At 45.8% G+C, this 10871-nt stretch overlaps 1 pseudogene; it reads right to left on the reverse strand.

Moving 5' to 3' along the window:
* Positions 1-1822: 1822 nt before the first annotated feature.
* On the reverse strand, positions 1823-1982 carry LOC144681228 (U2 spliceosomal RNA; annotated as a pseudogene).
* Between the last annotated feature and the right edge of the window lie 8889 nt (positions 1983-10871).

Genomic DNA, 10871 nt, shown 5'->3' on the forward strand with positions numbered 1-10871 from the left:
GGTCACGGTCTCCCTGGAGAGACGGAGCCTCCTTCAGCATTGCATCTGAGACATATTGAGGTAGCTGCATCGCTGTCTGTAAACCCTGGCAGCCGGATAGTGGCGTCTTCTGTGGCACCTTCCGCCTTGGACTACCTGCTGGCCCACCTTGTGCCTGCGCCTCTCCTCCCACAGGTCCCTTGCCTGGAAGCTGAATAGGGACACGTGGCCTCCTCTTCCTTATGGCCCTCTCTTCCTCAAAGGAGGAGGTTCCCCCAGCAGAGACCACAATCCCCATTACCAGGGTAAAGGAAGGCTGTCTGATATCTGGAAGGGTCCACACGGTCTGAATCCTCCGGGGGCCTGGCAGACATCAATGAGGCCTAGAAATGCTAAGAATGAAGCTCCGAACAGAAATGAGGAATGAGCAACCAGCCGCAAACTAACTCAAACTCCTCACTACTACTGGCAATGCTGCTGACCCTTTTTATTCCATCCATAGATGAGGTTTGTGAAAATGTTGGCTGGCCGCTTGCCTGTTTTGCCCATGCGATGAGCAGAAAATTGCACGGGCAATGGAAAATCACAGACAATTGGACTGCTAAGGGCCTTAACAGGCCTGTTAATTAATGGCGGGCGCTGCTCCAGTACCCACGTGCCCCGTCGAGAAAAATATTATGCGAATGCGCAATGACGTTGGGACGCTCACCCAACGTCATCGCACATTACTCCCATTCGGGTCAGGTGCACGCCCGTCCGCGGGACGAAAAATTCGGCCCATATATTTTCATTAGCTCATTGCTGGGGAGCTTGTTGTGCGCAAATTAGCTACCACATTTTCTACACTGCAACAGTGGCTACACTTCAAACATACTTAATTGTTTATAAAGCAGTTTGGGACATCCTGAAGTTGTGAAAGGTGCTGTGTAAATGCAAAGCTTTTTTTACAGAGAGCTGCTGATATGATGAGTAAATCAGGAAGCGATAATCAGGTGACGGCAAACTTGTTTCTTTCAAACAGCACATACAATGAAAGAAGAAAGATGCTGAGGGGACTAAAGAACACCATAGCTTTGAGTTCCCGTGGAACAGTGTATTAGAGTAGGAGTCCATATGGTGCATTTCTTTACACCAAAAGTATTCTTTATCCATAACATTTGCAAAAGTAAATTACATAACAGTTTGAATTTGACATTAAATAGAGTGCAGTATAGTTCAATTTCAATTCAGTACAGTGTGTACCATTCTGAGGCGTCCTACTACACTTACAATTACAAGATATATTTACAATTGATATCTGCGTTTCATGTCAAAGATTCTCTGGTGCATGCTCAATGACAGGCTTTAAATGGAATCCTGTCCCTGAGAGGGTGGAGAAAGAACAAAAGGGAAGGTATGTGAGGGAGCTGAAAACAGGAGAGGTTACATGGCAAAAAGAGTTGTTGGCACAGAGACAAAGGGAGTGGTAATGGGACAAATGAAGACAGAAAAGATGTGCCTAGAGGAGGTGTGAATGGCAGAATGATGAAAAGGTGCCTAGAGGAGGTGTGAATGGCAGAATGATGAAAAGCTGCCGTGGGAAAGCAAAAACAAGAGAAAAGGGGGAGTAAAAAGTGAAAGCTGCAAAGAGAAAGGAAGTAAAGTGAAGACCGAGGCCGGGATTTTCTGGCCACACCCGCTGCTGGGATCTTCCGGTCCTGCTGAAAGTCACTGGACATTTGGCTGGCCCGCAGCATGCCCCGCGGCAGGGACGTAAAACCCCGGCCAGAGATTATTTGAGATTCCCAGCAGGCTTGCTTTTGTTTTGAGTGAAGCTATTTTTTATTTTAAAAATCCTCCAAAAGAACAGAGAACCATTCCTAGAGGTACTGCGATACTGGGTAGATGTGTAAGAGTTGGCCTGAGCAAGCCCCTTTTCATCTCTCCATTCCAATATATGGTCCTCAGGTAATGGACATATCAGATATTAAACTGATAGGAACAGATTTTTTTTTCAAAAACATACTTTATTTGTAAAATTTGTAAAAGTACATTGCATAACAGTTAAAACTTGACATGGCATGAAGTGCAATATATTTCAGTTTCTTCCAATACAATGTGTGGCATTCTGAGGTGCCTCACTACACTGGAAAAATTTACAATATATGTTTCAAGTCAAAGATTTTCTGGTGCATACTTTCCAAGGGATTTTACTCAGCTTCCAACCCCTTGGTGCACTATGGTAGGAAACCTTAGACTGGCCTTTCCCATAGACCATAAGACCATAAGACATAGGAGCAGAAATTAGGCCATTCGGCCCATCGAGTCTGCTCCGCCATTCAATCATGGCTGATAAGTTTCTCAACCCCATTCTCCCGCCTTCTCCCTGTAACCTTTGATCCTCTTACCAATCAAGAACCTATCTATCTCGGTACCCCTTCCAGCCCTTGCACGAGGTGTCAGCTGTGGCTCAGTTCATAGCACCCTCGCCTTTGAATCAGAGGATTGTGGGTTCACGTCCACTCCAGGAAACCAAGAACTGTGATTGTACTCAAAAGAGTTGCAATCTGTGACTGTTGATGACTCGAAAGAGTTTCCAGCCCTTGCAGAGGCTGCCACAAGGTTTAATATATCCCTCAACACATTAGTCCTGGACATTGGAATGTGCCTGTCTGCAACACTCAGTCGTGGACAGCTCTTTGCACTGGAAGACCGATGGGTTTTGGGCAGGCCATAAAGAGTCTTTCACCATGTTGATGGTCCTCCAGCAGCAGTTGAGTTTATCTTGGTGTGCCTGCACAGAACACAGAGCTGCATTACGGATCTGTTTGGGATGAAACTCAACGAAAAGCATTGCATCCCTTTCCACACTACCTATGCAAAGGCACCTTCCAGAAGGAGGTAGATGATAATTTTTTCCCCCACTGCAGCTGCCTTGAGGCAGTATACAGTGACACGTAGACTCTGGGGGCTGAATTTTACCTGCCTTTTTGGGACAAGCTGGAAGACGGGGAGGTTTGCAAAATTACGTGAGATGGCGTTGAGCGACATGTCTGACGTCTTCCCACTGCCATACCATTTTGCCAGCAGGCCCTCAGCAGTATCTGCCACCTTCTGAATTGCCGGGGCCTGCCTGTCTGTCCCCAGCATTCCCAGACCACACATATCTGACATTGAGGGTGCAACATCCTGGGGGTTATCATTGACCAGAAACTGAACTGGATCAGCCATATAAATACGGTGGCTACAAGAGCAGGTCAGAGGTTGGGAATCCTGTGGCAAAGAACTAAGCCAGAAATGGCTTAAGTTTCTAAGTCCTGCCCCCGAACCCAGAATTTCCCATCTTCAAATGAGCGGGAGCGGAGTCAGGCCGGGGTTTGTGCATGCACGATTCGAGGAGGCAGCTGGCCATTTATATCACAAGCACCTACACTGAAGTGGAATTTTGGAAATTCATGAGTGTGAAACCCGGAGTGCGCAGATTAGAACAGATAAGAGCTGGTCTGAACTTGGTGGATTCATTTGGATAGTCAGGGGTACCCCTTTTGAGAGGTAAGGTACCCCTTTGGATATGGCCCCAGGATACCTTTGGGAAAGGGAAGACACCCTTTGGGATTGTTAAGAGTGAACATATTCTTTACACACAAACTCATTGGAACTGTCAGGCTATCAAGGAACTGTTAAAGTACTGTCCAGCTGTCAAGGAACTTTTAAAAAAAACTATCCAGCTGTTAAGGAGCTGTCCAGATGTCAAAGGCCTGTCCAGCTGTCAAGGAACTATTAAAGAGCTGTTCAACTATCAAAGATCTGCCCAGCTTTCAAGGGACTATTAAAGAGCTGTTTAACTGTCAAAGCTGTCAAAGATGTCCAATAAGTGTCAAAGCTGTCAAGGAACTGTCCAAGGATACCATGTGAGCTGCCAGTGAGAGTGTAAGGGCAAACGGTGGTTAACATTTGGCGTATGGGGCAATGGGGATGGGTAGAGGGGCTGGATTGGCATGGGGGTGTGAGGGCCATGGTGGTGTGTGGGGGGCATAGGTTGACATGGATGGGGCATAGGAAGTGTGTTCGAGGAGGTGAGGGGGGGGGTGGTTGAGGGCTAGGGGGATTTTTTTTGTTTGATTGTTATTTTTTATTTATCTAAACACAGTGTCAGTTCACAGAGGCAGATGTTACGCCCAGTTGCCTCAGCACCCGGCAACCTCTGCACTTGTTCCAGGGTCACCCGGGTCACGTCCCGGCTCCTATTTCCGCCCACCCCCTCCAACTGAAACTCTGACCTGTGGACAGACCGCAGGTCGGGTTTGCCAACCTGGCGAATCTCCCAACTCTGTGAGCCTGACCCGGGGACAAAACCCTGGACCTGAATCTCCTAAAAGGTGTGGAAAAACCCTCCTACTTCTGAGGGAACAGGAGACAGGAAGGGCTGATTCAAAAGCCTGCAATTTAAATAGCTTCTTTGTTTTTTGGAACAAGGACTCATCTAAATTAACGTAGCAGCCATTTTGCATTGTTTTTTGAATTATAGGAATGGCTGCAAGAAGATATTTTGGTGTGACAGTTTTGAGAGAACTTACCAGCAGGCAGCTTTCAGCTAAAACACCACCCAGAGCTGGAGTTCCCTGCCAACCGGAGCTACAGAGGAGGGTGTCCAGAAGGAAAACATCCTGGTTCTGCTAAAAAAGGAAACCAGACAATCTTCAACTGTCATACAGCAGAACCCATAAGGAAAAGGGACCTTCATTTGCTCCTCAAAGCTGCTGACCTGCAGAGTTCACCTGTACAGGCAACCTCCAGACAGTAGACTATAGAAGCCATTGCAGCTGCTGAATATGTTTACAAGTTTCAAACCCTTCACTTTGGAAAGAAGGAATTCAAAGCAATGGGCCTGCAACAATATTTCAATGAGACTGATTTGAAACCTTATCTTCGTGCATCTTTTTCCTTTATTTGCATTTTAATCTTCGTATTTTTAGTTAATAACTTTATCACTCATACTTAAATACTTCCATCTGTAGCCTTGTAACAAACTAACCTTTATCTTGTTTAAGACTAAAGCTGCTGGTTTATTTCTAATTAAATCACTTATAAATTAAAAGGGGGCTACATGCATATATACGAATTCTTAGCTCATGGACCACTTTAAGGAAATGCCTTTTACGTTGCCATGACAATAGTCTGTTCAGGGAGAAATCTAATAGGATCCACCCTTCCTTCTCCCACAGGGCCTTGAGGACATTATGTGAGGACCACTGCCTGAAAGACTGCAGTCAAAGCTGTCTTTCTGCACCAGTTTTTACAATATGAACATGTGGTATGGCACGGTCCAACTGAGTGGAGCCAATGTGGCCAGACCTACCATTCGCAACAATGGAGACAGCTAGAACCGCAGCATGTTGGTGTTTACACACTGAGGGTCTACGCACAGCCGCACAAAATATCAGAACGTGGGTCGCATTGGGTATGTTTATCCCCCCTCAGCCCCATCCCCGTGTTTAGAGATTTATACAATGTGTCCTTGTGGACATGGTTATATTCAATTTCCAGATAAGGCAAAAGATGGCTTGGGTAACCACTATGGTGCAGGAATGGGGTATGAGCCAGACATGCACCACATATAGCAACACCTAGAGCACCTCACACCTGAAGATCAGATTCTTACTCACAACGAAGAGGAAACATTGCTCTCAGATGCCCAGTTTCTATTTGATCTTGGCTATACGCTCCTGCCAGTTTTTGGCGAGCTACTCCGAACCATATCGCCATCACCTTCAGAGCTTTCACCATTGTAGTATAAAGGAAGAAGACAAGGAAGATAGTGATAAAGAAAGAGATTGAAAGTTAGAGGCAAAGAATAATCATCATTTTTCTCACAAATAATTATTTATCTCCTGTTTAGGAATGTGAGAAAAATATTGCATTATACAAATGCAGGAAGAGATACTGGATAGCAAGAATGAAGCATCTCAAAAATGGATTAAAGAATGATCTCATCGATCAGGGTAATACACATCACTGCAGGAGTTCCTCAGGGTAGTTAACTAGGCCCAACCATCTTCAGCTGCTTCATCAAAAATCTTCCTTCCATCATAACGTCAGAAGTGGGGGTGTTTGCTGATGATTGCACAATGTTCAGTGTGGTCAGTACCATTCGCAACTCCTCAAATACTGAAGCAATTTGTGTCCTCATGTAGAAAAACCTGAACAACATTCACAACACACAAAAATGTCTGGCAAAGACCATCTCCAATAAGAGAAAATTTAACCATCTCCCCTTGACATCCAATTGCATTACTATAGCTGAATCTGCCACTATCAACATACTGGGGGTTACCATTGACCAGAAACTGAACTGGACTAGCCATATAAATACCATGGCTGCAATAGCAGGTCAGAGGCTAGGAATCCAGCAGTGAGTAACTCACCTGCTGACTCCCCAAAGCCTGTCCACCATCTATAAGGTACAAGTCAGGAGTGTGATGGAATACTCTCCACTTGTCTGGATGAGTGCAGCTCCAACAAAAGTCAAGGAGTTTGACACCAGGACAAAGCAGCCCACTTGATTTGCACCCCATCCACAAACATTCACTCCCTCTGCCACTGATGCACAGCGGCAGCAGTGTGTACCATCTACAAGATATACTGCTGCCACCACACTGTCACAGGGGTTTCATTACACCCAGAAGCCATCCTGAATATTTTGGGAAAGTTGGCCATCGCTCAGATTGGGATTTCCTGCTCCCTGACAGGATTCTGAGGAACACGCAGTTTGTGTGGAGAATGGTCTCCAGTGGCCCATGTGGTGATGCCATGGGCCAAGGGAGGTCAGCAGAGGATGAGAAAGATCAGTCGGTGATGGTGTGGAGCTTGGAAGAGGTTGTGCAGAAGATTCTACAGATTGGGTCAGGTACATGTGGGGCGACTGCAGTTCTTAATGTTCTGCGGGCTCTGGTATTTAACATTCCCTCTGATGTTGTAGACAGGTGTGGCCAGACCAGGCTGCAGAAGAATGATGCACCTCTGGCAGAAAATTTAATGTCGTGAAGTGTTGCAGGTGAGAGCCTTTGTTGTAGTTTCTACTTCCTCCTCCCAACCTCCACTTCAACAACCCATCCCCCTCTCATCCTGAAGCTGCCCGCTTTAGCAGGGTGATCAGTTCACCGAGCCCCCAGGACTCTCTGTGATTCCTGAAGGTGAGTATCAGCTGAGGAAGAATAGCAGACACTCTTGTGTCAAACTCACCTGTGTTCAGGAAGGTATAGGGAAGGTCAGTCATGGCACTGGACATGTGAGCAGCTGATCAAGAATATGACAATCGGCAACGTACAATCCTTAACAAAATGGAACTACCCGATCGAGGCCACAGCTTCGAGAAGAGTCCACCTGATCAATATAACACCTTCTAGTTGAGTCCACCCGATCGAGGCCAAGGCTTCAGTAGAGTCCACCTGATCAAGGCAGCAGCTTCTAGCAGAGTCCATCCGATCGAGGGCACAGCTTCCAGTAGAGTCCACCTGATCGCTGTTAGATCTTCTAGTAGATTCCACCTGATCGAGACCACAGCTTCAATAGAGTCCACCTGATCATGGCCACAGTTTCTACTAGAGTCCACCTGATCAATATAACACCTTCTAATAGAGTCCACCCGATCAAGGCCACAGCTTCTAGCAGAGTCCGCCCAATTGAGACCACAGCTCCTAGCAGAGACCGCCCAATTGAGACCACAGCTCCTAGCAGAGTCCACCGGATTGATGCGAATGCTGCTGAAGAGTCCACCCGATCGATGGCTTACCTAACTGATGGACCATGTGGTGCTCAGGAAAGCACCAGATTCAGAATCATCCATCTTTTCCAGTGTCCAAGAGCCCTCCCAGGCCTCCATCCAGGTATGTCCCAACAAGCGTACGCCACATTGGTCCGGATGTCTTCTGGACTGGTGTGATTTCATGTCGGCAAGGGGGGGAATGATTGGCTGGTGGGGGTGTATTCCAGTTGGGGGTTAATTTGAATCCCGTCAATGGGATGCAAAGGGGTTTCCTGATGGCCTGTGGCGAGAATGCAGCCACAACATTCAGAACTGTAAGTTCCCGTTACCAAATCCTGCCGTCGGATAACCAATTTTCCTGTTCCTGTGTGACTGTCCGCCCCCACCCGCTACAATGCCCGCTGACAGTGTCGGGGGTAGTTTCCACCCATAGTTCTGTTGTAAGAAATGGGGCAGCCAATCTGTGCATATGCTGCTCACACAAACAATATAAAGAACAAATATTGGCCAGAACACTGGGGGGGAAGTCCCTGATCTTCTTCAAAATAGTGCCATGGGCTGTTTGGCGTCTAACTAAGATAGTAGCTGGACCTCAGTTTAATGACTTAACAGCACATTTTGAACACAAAGAGGTAGCACAAAAAAAATCAGATCGAAGTTCAGATTATCTGTGGTGGCGCTATTTGAAAGAAAGAAAGTTTTGCATTTAGATAGCACCCTTCATGATCTCCGGATGTCCTAAAGTGCTTTACAGCCAATGCTTTTGAAGCTTAAATGTTGACAGGACACATCGCCTGCTCTTATTCAATTAATGCCAGGGGATCTTTTGCATCCACCTTAGAGGTAGGTGAGACTATAATCTCATTTGAAAGGCTGAACCTTTGGCAGTGCTTCGATCACATGGTGAACTCTCTGAAATTGGCTTTAACCCACCACCTACTGACAAAGAGGTGAGAGGACTACCTCTGAGCTGTGTAATAATGCCACGAGGGCAACAACTGTGATGCTAATAATGGCTTCAGTGTTTACATTTATATCATATCAAAAGTGCTTGAAGGAACGAAAAGTATATTGAATGACAATTTAATCTGGCTTTTGTATTGTTGCTGGAAAAAAGGAAACTCAAAGCAAAATATTACCTGATCATATTTCTCAGAAACCTGCTTCACATACAATGAAATACAGTTGAAATGCAGTGAGTACTATTATGTTAACAAACACAACAGTCATCTGCACCAACAAGGAGATGATTCACTAGTTAATCTGTTTTTTTGTATTATTGATTAAGAGATCGATGTTGGCTGGGAGATTTCCGGCAGTGAAAATAGCTCACTATAACCGCACAAAAAAAAAGCAAAATACTGCGGATGCTGGCGATCTGAAACAAAAACAGAAAATGCTGGAAAAACTCAGCAGGTCTGACAGCATCTGTGGGGAGAGAAACAGACCTATGCCACTATCAGCACCTTTTTTTAGCCCTAACCTCTATCATTAACACTCTCTTTGCCCTTTTGTTCATGACATCTTTGTCAATCTCTCCTTTTCTCCCGCCTATCGCTGGCCTTCTATCTAGCTTCACCACCTCTACCCCCCTTAAACAGTATAAATTTCATCACATTTCTACTTCTCTGTAGCTCTGAAGAAGGGTCATGTGAACTTGACACTTCAACTCTGTTTCTCTCTCCACAGATGCTGTCAGACCTGCTGAGCTTTTCCAGCATTTTCTATCACTATAACTGCATCTGGCTGTACAAATGTTTTTAAGCCACATAATAATGGCAGGATCTGGACAAGTTAAAGGATGCCATTTTCTTCAAATTTAAATTTGTTTAAAAACATGTGCTATACTGAACTGAGTCATATTGAAACATATGAAGAAAGAACTTGCATCTTTAGATCCTATAGACACCCTAAAGAAGAATTGCAGAGCAGGCTTGAGGGGATATGGCCTAATCCTATATTTCCTATGTTGTTATGTTCTTTCAAGACCTCAGGATGTTCCAAAGCATTGTGGAGATACTGAAGTACTTTAGCGTTATAATGTCTTCTGTAATGTAAGATATCTGGTATCTGCTGCCATTGCACTGGAAAAGGAAGTCAGTGCCACTGACATCATCATTGTGTGCCTGGAACAGGAAGTCGGCACCCACTCCGCCCCTAGGCGCATGCATGTTGCCGTTGATCATTGTTGTCTGTCCGTTGAATGCTCGCCATCCACTTGCTGCCTCGCTCACCACCTCGCTTGCTGTCCTGCTCGCCACCCCACTTGCCTCTTTGCTTGCACTCGCTAACCCGCTTGCCACCGCCCCACTTGCTGCTCCTCTCTCTGCCCTGGTCCCAGCTCTTGAATGCTTTGCTTGCCGCCCCCCTGGCTGCCTGTAGACAGTGAGGGAGCAGGGTGATGAGTGAGAGGGAGGCATGAGGGGTCAGGAGTGGGGTGGCCAGTGAGGCAGCGAGCTGGATGACGAGCAAATCATAATCGCGATCCCAGGATTTTTCAATATTCCTTGAAAACTTCAATCCTTAACCATGGTGAAGAAAACACATTTTATTGATGCCACACTTGTTAAAATACTTCACATTGCTCAATATTACGGATGGCCCTATTCTTTGGTCCAGGCAGCTACTATAGCATCTCTCGCAGTGACGTCACAGGCACTGCGATTGCATGTCCAGTGAATCTGCCCATGCAGTTGTAGAAGCAGCAAAAGCCGCCCATTGTGTAACTACTGATGGAAATGGTGCAATATTCAGCTGGCTCTTTTCCAGTCATAAACAGGAAAAATGATTTGGCAAAAGTTACTTTCATGACATCAACGTTCCTTTGAAAGTGAGGCCAAGGAATTCCAGATAGGTTTCAATGAACATTTGCAAGGGAATGCAGCTTGGAACAGGAGATATTAAACATGCAAATTCAGCAGGAGGGAAGCCATGGGCAAACCAGTTTTAACAACAGGGGCCATAAATATCAGATAGACACTAATGCAATAGGGAGTTTACAAAAAGCTTATCTAGTGAGTGGTTAGAATGCGGAGCCTGCTACCACAAGGAGTGGTTGAGGTGTTTAGCATAGCTGTACCTGAGGGTAAGTAGGCTAACTACATGAGGGAGAAAGAGATAGAAGGTTCTGCTTGATAGGGTGAAATAA

The sequence above is a fragment of the Cetorhinus maximus genome, chromosome 5 (genome assembly GCF_964194155.1).
Source record: "Cetorhinus maximus chromosome 5, sCetMax3.hap1.1, whole genome shotgun sequence".
NCBI lineage: Eukaryota > Metazoa > Chordata > Chondrichthyes > Lamniformes > Cetorhinidae > Cetorhinus > Cetorhinus maximus.